Raw genomic sequence first — 15359 nt, forward strand, 5'->3', positions numbered from 1 at the left:
TTAAGGTGAAGGAGGACGAGCTCGAGTTGAGTCAGGGGAGTAATGGCTGAGAACACTGACTTATAGTTGAAGGTGGCCGGCTTGACCGCTGAGCTAAATGCTAAGGCAGTGGAGGTCGACGGGCTCAAGGGCGAGTTGAACGCCAATGCTGGTAAGTTGGCATCCGCTATTTATAAGTCGGTATCTTTAGAGGATGCCTTCCCTTTTTTCTAGGTCGGAAATTACTGGGGAGAGGGAAGCCTCCGATCGTCAAATTTTAGGGCTTGAAGGTCGTGTTAGGGAGCTGGAGGCGGAGTTGGCCGCATTGCGAGGGCAAATGGCTTCGCTGAGGGCGGAGGAGGCAAATCAACATTCTCAGCCTTCCACGTCTCGTGCCTCAGCCGATCAGGGCTCGCCTCATCGCTTGTATGAGTTGGGGTCCATGTAGAGGCTCGGCTCGATGTGTATAAGGCTTTTCACGCCGAGGGTAGGGCAACGGAGGTGGAGGTTCAGGCGGTGCATGCCGAAGCGCGTGCAGCCCGTGACTCATGTGGATACGACCCCCTCACTCCTGACGGGGAAGGTGTCAATTCTGATGACGTGAATCACCTTGCTTTGGATTCGCGGTATGAAGATTCTTACCCCGCTGAGGATGATGTGTAGTCTTGGTTTATATTTCACTTTTTGCTTAGGAATTTTTTGGCACGGGCCGTACTAGGGCCTGTTCGTAGGGGCAAATGTAAATGATATTTTGTTGCAATGTAAACTTTACTTTCATCGGTTTGTTTGTTTGTCATTTTCTCTCTTGTTTATTGCATGACATTCGCGCCCGTGCCTATTGGGATGTTGCTTCGATTATTGTCGAAGTAGAATCCCATCGTTGTTCGACCGAAGTCGAACTAATATTTTCGTCGATGGCCTTGGCCATTAGAATGTTGCTTCGATTATCATCGAAGTAGTATCGCGTCGTGGTTCGAACGAGGTCAAACTCGTGTTTTGTCGATGGCCTTGGCCATTGGGATGTTGCTTTGACTATCATCGAAGTAGTATCCCGTCGTGATTCCCGTAGGAAGACGTCGCTTGTCGATTAATGGAGACCTATTTGAACGAGGTCGAACTCATGTTTTGTCGATGGCTTTGGCCATTAGGATGTTGCTTCGACTGTCGTCGAAGTAGTATCCCGACGTGATTCCCGTAGGAAGACGTCGCTTGTCGATTAATGGAGACCTGCTTGAACGAGGTCAAACTCATGTTTTGTCCATGGCCTTGGCTATTAGGATGTTGCTTTGACTGTCGTTGAAGTAGCCCGTCATGGTTCGAACGAGGTCGAACTCGTGTTTTGTCGATGGCCTTGTCCATTGTGATGTTTCTTCGACTGTCGTTGAAGTAGTATCCTATCGTGATTCCCGTAGGAAGACGTCGCTTGTCGATTAATGGAGACCTGTTTGAACGAGGTCAAACTCATATTTTGTCGATGGCCTTGGCAATTAGGATATTGCTTCGACTGTTGTTAAAGTAGCCCATCGTGGTTCGAATGAGGTCGAACTCATGTTTTGTCTATGGCCTTGGCCATTAGGATGTTGCTTCGACTGTCGTCAAAGTAGTATCCTGTCATGATTCACGTAGGAAGACATCGCTTGTCGATTAATGGAGACCTGCTTGAACTAGGTCGAACTCATGTTTTGTCCATGGCCTTGGCCATTAGGATGTTGCTTCGACTGTCGTTGAAGTAACCCGTCATGATTTGAACAAGGTCGAACTCGTGTTTTGTCGTTGGCCTTGGCCATTATGATGTTGCTTCGACTGTCGTTGAAGTAGTATCCCGTCGTGATTCCCGTAGGAAGAAGTCGTTTGTCGATTAATGGAGACCTATCTGAAAGAGGTCGAACTCATGTTTTGTCGATGGCCTTGGCCATTAGGATGTTGTTTTGACTGTCGACGAAGTAGCTCGTCGTGATTTGAACGAAGTCGAACTTGTGTTTTGTCGATGGCCTTGGCCACTAGTATGTTGCTTCGACTGTCGTCGAAGTAGTATCCCATCATGTTTCCCTTAGGAAGACGTTGCTTGTAGATTAATGGAGACCTATCTGAACAAGGTAGAACTCATGTTTTGTCGATGGCCTTGGCCATTGGGATTGAATTTCTTACAATGGAGATTAGATTCTATTCATACAATGGAGATTGGATTCTGTTCATACAATGGAGATTGGATTATCTGTATGTAGTCCCTTCATTACATCGACCCAGAGATCACATCGGCGTGCTGAGGTAATGAACAATATCTCGATCCATAGGGCGTCCCCTTTGCCGCTTGTTAAAAACCTCTCCGAGAAAACCCGATAGGGACAAAACCCGGGTGAGGGAAAAAGAGTACGACTTAGGTGACGCCTTTTAGAAGTGGATGTACTTGAGGTGGGCGATGTTCCAGTTGTTTTGGAGTAGTTTTCCCTCCATTTATTTCTAGTTGGAATGCCCCTTTGTTTGCTGCTGCTATGATTTTGTATGGTCCATCCCAGTTTGTTCCTAATTTTCCTTCATTTGGATCTTTTGATGCCTGTGTTTTGGCCTTGAGTACGTAGTCGCCAACTTTGAGTGATCGCACTTTGGCTTTCTTATTGTAGTATCTTTCTACTTGCTATTTTTGGACAGCCATTCTTATGTGGGCCATGTCTCTTTGTTCTTCGACTTCATCTAGGTCTTGTAGCCTAATTTCGTCGTTATCTGCCCCGCTCTCATTGGAGTATCTCAAGCTGGGTTCCCCGACCTCAATGGGTATGACTACCTCGGTCCCGTAGACCAGTGAGTATGGCGCTTCTCCCGTACTGGATTTTGGCGTAGTACGGTATGCCCATAATACTTCAGGTAGTAGTTCGGGCCATAACCCTTTAGCTTCCTCGAGCTTCTTTTTCAATATGTTTAGTATAACTTTGTTGGAGGACTCAGCTTGGCCGGTTGCGGCAGGAAGATACGGCATGGAGAGTATCCGTTTAATGTGCCATTTTTTGAAGAATTCAGTTGTTCTTTTTCCGACGAACTGAGGTCCATTGTCGCAGCTGATTTCCTTGGTGATGCCGAAACAGCATATAATATTTTTCCATATAAAGGCGATGACCTCTTGTTCACGTATCTGAGTGTATGCACCTGCTTCCACCCATTTAGAGAAGTAGTCAGTTAAAACCAAAAGGAAACGTACCTTACCTCGCCCTGCTTGGAGAGGGCCGACTATGTCCATTCCCCATTTTATGAGTGGCCATGGCAAAGTGACGGAATGGAGGAGTTATCCTTCTTGATGTATCATAGGGGCGTACTTTTGACATTGCTCGCACCTTCGGACGTAGTCCGTGGCTTCTTTTTTCATGGTAGGCCAGTAACCGGTGCGAATGAGGCATCGAATGAGGGTGCGATTTCCCGTGTGGGCGCCGCAGTGCCCCTCATGTGCTTCTTCTAGTACTCGCCTTGTTTGATGTGGTCCAAGACATTTGGCTAGGGGGCCACCGAATGTTCTCCTGTAGAGATCATGATTTACTAGGCTATATCGGGCTGCCTGCACCCGGAGTTTTTTGGCTTCTTTTTTGTCTTGCGGGAGCTTATCAAAGATGATACTGTCTTCGAGGTCATCATACCGTTTGTGGGTGACCATCCATTTAATTTTATGGGTGGTGGTGAACTTCACGTGGTTGATTACCGCGTCGTCTCCACCGCCAATAATCATCTGTATGGTACGTGCTGGCGACAAGGGCTTTGGTGGTCCCTGAGATAGATCGCGTCCTCTAGCAAAGTTGGCCCTTCCTTTATTGCTGAACAGTTCTTTCAGGTACCCCTGGTTCAACATCCTAACTATTTCCTATCGCAGGCCTATGCAATCTTCGATCTTGTGTCCTCTTTCTTGATGGAATTCACAGAGGACGTTTGACATCCTGGTGCTTGAGTCCGATTTCATTTTTTTATGGCCACTGCACCTTCGTGCCCAGCTTTTCCAATGCGTACACTATCTCTGAAGGGGAAACACAAAAGTTATGAGCAGATAACGTGGGAGGCATACCTCCTTGTTTTGGAGGGGTGCGGTGTGCCGTGACACGGCATCCGGATGTCTTGGAGGGGGCGGGTTGGATGTTCGAACATAGGGTTGATGCCCTTCTCGGTTGAAGCATGGGGGTTGATCTCTTCATCCGTCGTTACGTCGATCTCTCCTTGCCTCGGTCTGAACTGACGTTAATCGGTGAATCGGGCCATTCAGATTGTCCTCGCCTGCTCTTACTTTGGCGCAATAGGTGTTATAGATTTCATCCCATATGGTGGGAGGGTACTCCATGAGTCTGCTGAGTAATATTTTGGTTGCCTTTGATCCGTTCCTGTTTAATCCATTTTGAAAGGCTGCCATTGCCTTCCCTTCTGACACGTTTGGAAGGCTCATCCTTACTCTGTTGAATCGGGCCAAGAAGTCTCGAAGTCCCTCGCCCGTCATTTGCCTAACGATAAAGATATCATTGACCCTAGCTTCAGCCTTCTTTGCCCCTACATGAGCAGTGGCGAATTTATCCGCCATCTCTTGAAACGTTGATATTGATCGTGCCGGTAGCTGGGAGTACCATGTTAGTGCTCCCCTGTCAAAGTTTTACCGAACTTTTTTAGCAGCATAGACGATACCTGTTCCTTTGATAGATCGTTGCCTTTCACCGCAGTAACATAATGGATTAGATAATCCTCTGGGTCCGTGGTCCCGTCATATATTTTCAAGTATGGCGGCATTTTGAAGGTTTTTGGGATAGGATAAGGAGCACTCCGTCGCTGTATGGCTGTTCGACGAATCTGCCCACATCGCGTTTTGGTAATAGCTTGGGGGCACCTGGTATTTTGTCAACTTTTTCCTGATGCTCCTTCATTTGATCACGGAACGTCTTGTTCTCATTTTCCATCTCTTCCATTTTCTTTAAGATGGCTATGAGCGCATCGCTACCTGCATCAATGACAGTGCGGGTGTTGCCCGTTTGTGATTCTTGGTTCGCCAATGGTAGCTGCGATTTCTTTAGGTGGTAAGTCTTCGACATTTCCTTGAGGGGGTTTATCGAGCATGTTGCTCAGAGCACTTGTCAACCATTCCTCTAGCAGCTTTTTGAGTGCTGGTGGTGTTTCTCCCGCCGCGGACTTGGAGGCTCCCCTTTCGCGCAAAACCGTTAGATCCCCGTGTGGAGAAGGTGAGATCTCCCCCTCCGGTGTAACCCCTGGTGTTGTATTCTCGGTATTTCGTTGAGGGAATTCAGGAGATTGTTTGAGACATCTGCTATCATCTTCAGCCTCGCTTCTTTCTCAGTTATTGTTGGTTTTTATGGGATTTGAAGAACAGTAATCGTCACTTTGAATAACCTAGATGAGAACTATGATTTCAGCTATGGAAATCCCCACAGACGGCACCAAATTTGTTTGACTCAAAAGATAATAAAACCTTTTTGAACAAATCAATCAATGAAGAAGGGGTAAATCGTAGCTGAAGATAATAAACTCTAGGATGATAATAGTAGAGAGAAGAGAATTGTAAATAATCTTTTTCATTCAAGGTTGGTGACTTTTACAAAGTGTGCATCCCCCCTTTACAAGGCTTTCATCCCTCTTATATACTGAGGAGTTTCCTCCAATCGCAGGAACGACAAGTTAAGAAATATCTAAGGAATATTCCGTAGGTCTCCTAATGTGCTGATTCTACTGTTGATACCGTAATGTCTCTCCTTTTACCATAGGGTCGTATCCCTCTAGGCGTCGACTCGTAGGTGGTCGATCGTTTATCGTACTCGCTGTAGGTCGTGGTCGATCAAATTTGGACCCATACATACGGGTCCATTTAAACCTAAAAATTTTCATACAAAGCTTAGATATATATATATATATATGCAAAAGATCACCAAATTTCAATAAATACCTTTTTACCAATTATCATTTAACAAATTCCAACTTAGAATATTCGTTTTGTAAATCTTCACAATAAGGTTGAGGAGCATTTAAAGATAAATGTGAAATGTTGGAAGTATCTGTTAAACAAAGTCAAACATTTAGGACTAAGTTCGTAGAGATTGCAATCAATAAGTGCCAACATGTTAATTTTTCCAACTACTTTTAGTTACGTTTTCCAGTTGCATCGTAACAACTCGCTTCTAACATGCATACTAGACTAGAATGGAGTGTGAAAGAAACTAGGGGATGTTTGCTTCTGGCTGCGAAAGTTGGTGTGAGCCTTTTTGTCCTTCAGCAATTATTACTTAATAGGTGCTTTAGGGTTTAGAGGCAGTTCATCCTACATCTTTTAAAGAATTATGGGGATGCTGAGAAATTGCGTAAACTGAAAGGAAGCTGATGGCATAATTAAATTGATTTAACTGACAGCGTAAAAATATTCTTAACTATCAATGTATTTTAATATGTTATAATGTGTCATCTGTCATATTTTTTTTAATTACTAATTACAAATTAAGTATTTTTAAGTGACATGATATATAGTATAAAGTTTTCTTTTATATTATCAGTGCATAATGTATAAAAGTAATTCAATTCACACTAGTAAATATTCATGTAGCAGAAAATTAAATGTGGTATGATGAGAAAGAATATGAAACGAGTCTTGTAAATTGAAATTTGCATGGGCTGTGGAGACGACCGCGCTGCAGTAGGCGATGGATTCGCTACTTTGAATATATCATGTCTTTTTAATCAAATTTTATATTGGAAAAAACAACGTTGATCTTACTTCACTCTCTTTGTGTTTTGTGCATAATAATAAATTATCATTTTTTTCCTTTTCTCTATTGGAAGGAGATATGAAAATATTGCAGGACAAGAAAGGAGAAATGAAAAAGTATAGTGAACTAAAGATGGAATCAGGCACGAATCTTTAGGGGTTGTTTGGCAAGAGGTATTAGAAAAAATAATGCAAGCATTAGCTCTATGCATTATTAATATATTGTTTGATACATTTTTTTAACCCGTGTATAACTAATACACATTATATTTGGTATTATCCTATGTATAAGTAGTACATAGAAAACCATGACATTAGTAATACCAAGACTATTAATGCATGCATTAGTATGGTTAAAGACATAATTGTCCTTAAAGTCCCTTAAAGCTAAAGAATATGGAGGGCATTTTTGTACACAATTATGTTTTCAAAAAATTATGCAATGCATTATAATTTTAATACACTATACCAAACAGTAGATACTAAATAATATCTGCATAACTAATGCTTGCATTACTAATTCATGCATTACTAATACACCTTATTCTGCACTATTTTATACACCCTACCAAACGACCCCTTAGTGTTAAAAACATTGCCCTAACAAACTGTCCTAAACGCTTCAAATACAGTCCTAAAAAGTAGTACTGAGCTTAATTTTAGTTCCAGGCCTTTCTCTGTCAGCCCATTTCCTAGCCCAAATATGGAAGATGTTCAGTCAAATTGCCCAAAATCAATTACACAACGTCATCACAACATATCTTCAAGCATCCGAATTGTTCTTTCGACTTGCATTTGTGAGTGAAAAAGTGCTAAACTTTAGTAGGCGCAGAGGTTAATAAAATCTCGGACCATTGTGATAGCATTGACACTCGCGTGTTGAAAGCCTACAAGCCAATACAAATATACAATAATGCCAAATATTCAAAATCAGGTAGTACAGAGTCATCAGCTCTAAAATTATCACAACCCAAAACTCTAACCAATGAGATCATGGTGGTGCCTAACACTGCTTGCTAGGCAAACTAACGCTTAACGATAAATAAAGAACTAGTCAAACAGATAACAACATAAAATATGGAATAAACTAAAAAATATACGTGAATAAGTGTAAACCATACACCTTCTATACAACCTTCCAAGATTTGGTGTCACATAGTACATGAGATGCTAAAAATACTATATTTAAGGTCAAAAATGAAATGCAATACTGTTTGTTACGAGAAAAACAATAATAAGAGCGAACGTGACTTTGGAGTCCACAGACGAAAAACATCACTACCTCAAGTCTCCCTAATCACCAAGCTATGCCCTTCACTGGATGCTACTAGGATCCGCATCAAAATCTGCACAAGAAGTGCATAAGTATAGTATGAATACAACCGATCTAATATACTCTATAAAAATTGAACCTAACCCGACGAGATAGTGAAAAGCCTAATACAACTACATATTAATTTGTATAGTTAAGTATCAAAAAATTAACGAGAGATATAGCAACAGGAAGACGGACACGCTAACAAGTAAGATGATAAGATAAATAATATGAGATAGATAACTAAAATATAAAGGCAGAGAGATAAATGACGAAATGATAAACGGAGAAACAACTATGGTAAACCACAATTTTATACTTCCACCTGCAACTCCAATAAGCCTCAAAAGAATAACCACCAGAAAACATAGCCAAAATGGGTGACCCGGGCAGTTGTTTTGCGTATTTGAGCTATATTTCCCTTTTTGATGCTTCTTCTATATGTGTTTATTATTTTATGACTTTAGGAGATGAATGATGTGGTTAGGGGAAGGTTTAAGAGGGATTTAAGACACTTAATCTTATTTTAGAAGTTTAAGTGTTCAGAATTGACCGATGTTTGACTTTTGTGTAGAAGATATCAGATTCATAGTTTGAGGGGTACCAATAGGTTCGCATGGTAAATTTGGACTAGGTTGTATGTCCGAATATATATTTGGAGGTCCCTAAATTGATTTGACTCTTTTTGGCGAAAGTTGAAAATTTGAAGATTTGGAAGGTTCATAGGTTTGACCGGAAGTTATCTTTGCGACTATCTAGTTTGAATTATTATTTCAAATGTTGGAATAGGTTCGTTACGCCATTTGAAACTTATGTGCAAAATTTGAGATTATTCCGAGTTGGTAGACGCAATTCGGCATGAGTTTGGACTTTGGAAGTTTGAATAGTTCATTAAGCTTGAATCGGCCGTCGATTCTTGGTTTTGATGTTACTCGTGGTGTTTGGAGAACTCAGATAAGTTTGGATACGGTTTCGAATTTGTTTGAATAATTGGACGGGTCCTGGGGGCTCGGGTGTATTTTCAAGTGGTTTCAGATAATTTCTTCTTGAGTTTAGATTGCTGATTTTCTAGTGTGTAGCAATGCTTAACAATCGCAGAGCTTGTCTCGTGATCGCGGAGAAGGGAAGTTGGCAGGGGGATTTTTACTCTCCGTTCGTGATGGGTGTGCCGCATTCACGGACAGAAAGGGAGCTGAAGCATCATATTCGCGTGTGGAGAGGCGTGTTCGCATTGGTGTGGCGCATGACAGTGGAGTTGACTTCGCATTCGTGTAGGCTAGGTAGGCCAGTACTTCACATTCGTGATTGGAGTCTCGCGTTTGCACTGAATGGCATAAGCTAGATAGAAATTTGGCCTTCGTGATCGTGAAAGAGGCCCCGTGATAATGAAGTATATAACTGGACAATGCTCTTAATGATATAATTTCGAAATTTTACCCATTCTATCATATTTTGAATCCTAGAAATCAAGAGTGGAGATTTTGGAGTGCAAGTTTACTACTACTTTATAGTTAAGTAATTTTCACTATGATTTGACTTTATATCATGATTGTTCCATGGATTTCAATACCTAATAGTTTGGATTTTAAAGTGAAATATTGAGGTTTTTGGCAAAATTTTAGAAAGCGAATAATTGAGATGAACCTCAATTTGGAGTTAGTTTTGAATAAAATTTATGTATTTGGACTCGTATAGGAATGAGATTTTTTGATTTGTGAGTTTGTCTGGTTCCGGGGTTCGGCGGGGTTGACTTTTTGATTCACTTTTTGTATTTGTATAAAGATCGATGCTTTATTATATAAGGTTGTTTCATATGAATTTGATGTTATTGTATTGTTTTAACTAGCTTTGGATCATTTGGAGTTGAATTTGAACGGTTAGGCAATTTGTGCTTTATTGCCCTGCAGAGGTAAGTCTCTTATCTATTCTTGTAAGAGGGAATTCTCCCCGTAGGTAACTTGATTGTTACTTTTTATGATTTAGGAGACACGTATATGCGAGGTGATGTGCATATATCCATAGCTAGGTATTGAATAATACCCGACATTTTTTATTTGAATTGTGCTTTATCTAATTATGTGAAGTTGCTACCTGTGTTCAAATTGATCTATGACTACATGATAATTTTTATTCATGAATTAGAAGAATGCCTAGGTTATGACTTGTTGATTTGACATGAAGGTCATAGTGACATGTCTGACTTTATTATTTCATAATTCATATACTGCTTTACTTGCTCCATAATTTCTATGGTTTCTTTGGCTTAATTAGCTCATGAAAATAATATGATATTAAGTTAGAAACATACTAGATAGCTTATTGAGTCATTATGTTAAAATGAGTTATGTGATTTTTCGTAGCTATCACTTAGACATTTGCGTTTTTATCTGTTTTCTTATTATCATGTATTGTGCCCCTTTATTATATCATTTCTTTCACATATGCATTGATGAAAGTTGAGGATCTTAGCACTACGGGCACTTGAGCGGATATTGGTATTGATTATTAGACTGATGGTGTTATGATTTTGATCGGATTGCGTGCCGCAACAGTTGATTGATCATCATTAAATATAAAATGATCGATTCTTGGATTATTGATTCATCCCTCGGAGTCAGCTGATTACCCATGTTACCTTAGGCCCTGTGAGTGTAAGTACCTGTGATTCTTTTAGTGCTTGTTGGACACATGGCATGTGTCAGGCACATAAATTTTGCTGTGAGTTTTTGAGAAAATGATTCCGAGCGTGCATATTTATATTTGTTTAGACCCATGCTATGAATTGAAGTAGTATTATTGACAGGTATCAAATCCCCTCGAGAATTAAGATAACTATTATTTTATTTGACTCAGGTTATTTGAAAAGCATGCCTTAATTTGTATGAGTTGTATTTTGCGCTTTTATACTTGTTGAAGATATCATGTCTAGCTTTCTGTTGGATTATTCTCTCACCTACTTATTTGACTTCTAATAAGTGTCAGAGTCGATCCCTCACTACTATTTCTTCGATGCTAGACTTGATACTTACTAGGTACTATGGTTTGTACTCTACTACGCTTCTGCACATTTCGTGCAGGTTCGGAGGCTGGTGCGAGTGCTATTTATCCGTGACAGTAGGTGGATCCATGGAGACTTCGTGGTGAGCTTCTCTACTCTATCAATACGCAACACATTAAGTCCCCTTTCCTACTTTCATCTTATGTCTATCTATTTTATTCAGATAGGCAATGTATTCAAATAATTTCTCATACACTCATTAGATGCTTGTGATGATTGTGACATCCCACTTTGGGCGATGTTAGCAGTTGTAACCGTATTTAGACCCTATCTTGGATATTCTCTTTATGATTATCAAAATTGGGATTATTTTGTTTCTTTATTATATTTGCTATCTTGTTCAGGTTGATTTATCTGCTTTAGAATTTTAATTGTTATTGTGTTGGATTGACTAGCGAGCGAGTGAGGCGCTATCACGATCTTTGGTGGGATTTTGTGTCGTGTCAGGTTATTATCTTCGATAGGCTATATGGATTTACGAATCTTCCTTTTCTTGATTCTTCACCGTTCATTAATTATTGACTCGAATCTAAATTCTTCTAATCTATTCTCTTATAGATGATGAGGATTCACATGTCTGGAGTAGTAGAGGATGCAGGAGCAGTACAACAGTTGCGATCGAGAGAGGCACAGACCGGGGTAGGGCCAAGGCCTCTACTACATGCCATACTACAACAGCTAGGGGTGGGTAATCAACCGGGGCTCGTGGTCAGGCCAGGGTAGTGGCAGCAAGCCCACCTACGGAGTAGGTAGTGGAGCAGATCATAGACAAGCATATTATGGCTCTAGTGCACATTCAGCAGCCGGAAGGTTTCATTGTTGCACCTATGTTTCGTGAGGCTATGGCTAAGACGGTCAGTTTTATTGATGCTTTGACCTATGCGTGTAACCAAGCCAGTTGTTTTGAGTTTTAGCATTTTATTCGATGTTTTGAAACTTTGAATAGCTTCATATTATGTATTATGACTTGAGTGTATGGTTGGTTTTGATTTTTGAGTGGTCGGGATTGATTTGGAAGAATGATTCTCGTTTTAGAAGCTTTAAGTTGGAAGATTTGACCAAGGTTTGACTTTTGGGTAAACAGATTCAGAATCGGGTTTTTTTTATTCCAATAAGTTTGTATGATTATTTTGAACATGTTCATAATGTTTGATTAAATTCCGATGAGTTTTCAATAAGTTTGGGTTGTATGGTGATTGTTTTCAGTTTCGACATTGACTTGAGCATAAAAGGTTACCATCATGAGCAGACGACTTTTAATTCGTGTTTTGACTAAACCATTATATCCGTATCATAATTTTGGAAACATAACAACTGAAATCATCAATTTTTTACATTTTATGAGGAATATTGGTCATTTTATTAACAATTGGGTTGCTAATTTTTTAGATTAATTACGAAATTACCATTGGATTCGTATTTAAAAATCTGCACTATTTTCAAATATTGAAACCAACATATCTCCTTTATTATAACGTCAAATGAAGTAATTCAAAAGCTTAACTTTATTTAAATTTCACAAAGAAGCTATTTGAGGCATCAAAAGCGAGTTTCAGGATCGTTTGGAACAAGAGTGAAGGCTGAACAACTTGGCATTTTTTACTACTAATATTGTTGGAGTTTTTCTCAACTTGAAAGTTTGGGATTGTGAGAATTCAAGGATGTTCTTCAAGTTTTTTTTATGGGGTAAGGTCTAAACCATATACTAAGTATTTGCGTTTGATTTATTCCCTTGGTTTAAGCTTTAATTCATGATTTTAATTGAAAACGCCTTTAGTACTTTAAATCAAGACATAGGGATATGTCCTAAATTTTAAAAGTTGAAAATAAGTTAGAGGCATTAATTTCTCCTATATTAGGAGAACAACATACTCGAATTTGGCGAGTACATACTCGAATTTGGCGAGTTTTGGAGGAGTATTTTTGGAGATATGAGACCATATTAGTGTGGGTTGGACTCCTCGGTTATGAAACCCAAGAGTGATATTTTGGCGAATTAGTTGAGCTATCAAACTCCGATTGAGTCATTGTTTTTTGAGTGAGCTTGTATTGGTTCAAGCTTCGCTCGGGTAAGCTTGGATTGGGAATCCAAGGCGGGCCCGATATTAACTTTTGTTTACTTTTTAGTTGACTTTGGGCTTTTTATTAAAGATTCGACCTTTATCAATTGTGTTTGTTTCCTTTGGTATTATTTGATATTATTGAGTTGCTTTTTGCTATTTTTTAGCCGTTCGGAGGTCGGTACGCACAGGATGGCATTTCTAGAGTATTGTTTGGTTTGGTAGGTATTGGATTCGGCTTGTTCGAGGTATGCAACACTTATAAACTTGATGCTGAGGGTATGAATCCTTGAACATACGTTTTATATGTTTGGTGTTTAGGTGATGCTTATGCTAGGTGACAGCCGTGCACCGTGTGAATTATTACTTGGTTGATTCTGTGATATTGTGTAGTTACCTAATCATGTTTCTACCCATGAAATTTCTACGTGTTAAAAGAATAGAGGTCTGAATCATGTTAGAAACCATGTTTAGGCTATATGCTTATTTTGTTGGGACCCATTGAGGTTATCTCTGTTGTTGAGTTATTTTCTTAAGTTGCAGTTACATACTCAGTCATATTCATTCATTCACATATCATATCTCAGTCTCTGTTATGCTATTTTGTCACATTTTGTTATCATTGTTTGGACTGATTGACATGAGATTTATGAGCCCGAGAGGCTGGAGAGATTGATGATTGAGTTGGGTCCTGAGAGTAATATTGTGACATATATTGTGGATCGGGCTGCATGCCACATTAGGAAATATTGCTTGTATATATATTGTTATTATGTGGATTAGACTGCACACTGCAACATGCCTTATAAGTTTTATTATTATTGATGGGATCGGGCTGCACGCCACAACAGGTTTTATTGATTCATAATGGGATCGAGCTGCATGCTGCAGCAGGCCATGTTGGCTTATATTAGCTCTTAGGCATGGATTCACCCCTCCAGAGTTTGACATACCAGTAGTGAGCGCATGTACTATACAATTACTAAAGAGTGTGCTAAGTGATTGAATGTGATGAGTGTGAGTGGGAGACAGTGAGATTGAGTACTTTGAGAGTGTCAGTACATGAGTTCATCACTGTGATGCATTACATTTGACACACATACTTGACATACATGCATAGAGATGAATTTCATCATGCTACACAATTTTATGGCATTTATGATTTCGCATGCACATTGATATGTAGGCATATAGATGTACTTTCCTAATGCCATTTGAGAATGAAATATCTTATCTGTTGTTGAAAGTATTTGGAAAAAATCATAGTTTTCTGATTTACTCATATTTGGTAATTTCGGTGAAAGATTTGGGTATTACTAATATACTTGAAAATCATGCCTATTTTTCCGTAACTGTGAACGAGCTGAGAATCATATGTTTGTGTTATTACTTGTGTTGCTTTTATTATATTATTATGAGCTATTCTTAGCTATTGGTTTTGGTCTCTAACCGCTATCCAAGCTCGTCAATGCTTAAAACCTAAGGTTAGGTGTTTACTTATTGGGTACATAGATCGGTTGTACTCATACTACACTTCTGCACCTTGTGTACAGATTTTGGAGCTTATGTAGCTGCGAGTGGAGGGAGCTGGCATTGAAGATTTATCTGCATTCCGGTTATAGTTGCCTCTTGTTCTTGGTAGTTTTAGATTTATTAATCTATTTATGTACATATCGAGCAGATGATGTATTTATTTCATATGAACTTTGTAATCTCTAAGTCTAGAAGCTCATGATTTTTACTAACAGTCCTTGGGGAATTGTATATAATTCATTTATTTCATTTTTGACTCTTATCATTATCATTATATTATCTTTTATTGTTAATTGGCTTACCTAGTGGGTTGGGTTAGGTGTCATCATGACTAGTTGAATTTGGGTCGTGACAAAGTGGTATTAGAGCTGTAGGTTCATAGGTTCTACTAGTCATGAGCAAGTGTGTAGTAGAGTTTTACAGATCGATATGATGACGTCCATACCTATCTTCGAGAGGCTACATGACATTTAGGATAAACTTCCCATCTTTCTTTCCTTATCATGCGATATTGATTCAACTTGAAGCGTATCTCTTTGAATTCCTTTTACTCACTCTTATGCGCATGTGAGCACTCAGTATCAGTTGTAATCGATAGCTTGTGGATTCTATAGATGAGGTGCGAGATGCTTGTTATGTGTTTTGGTGATGGGCCAATCTGGAGGACTTGAGGCTCGGTTTGGACCA

The sequence above is a fragment of the Nicotiana tabacum genome, chromosome 18 (genome assembly GCF_000715075.1).
Source record: "Nicotiana tabacum cultivar K326 chromosome 18, ASM71507v2, whole genome shotgun sequence".
NCBI lineage: Eukaryota > Viridiplantae > Streptophyta > Magnoliopsida > Solanales > Solanaceae > Nicotiana > Nicotiana tabacum.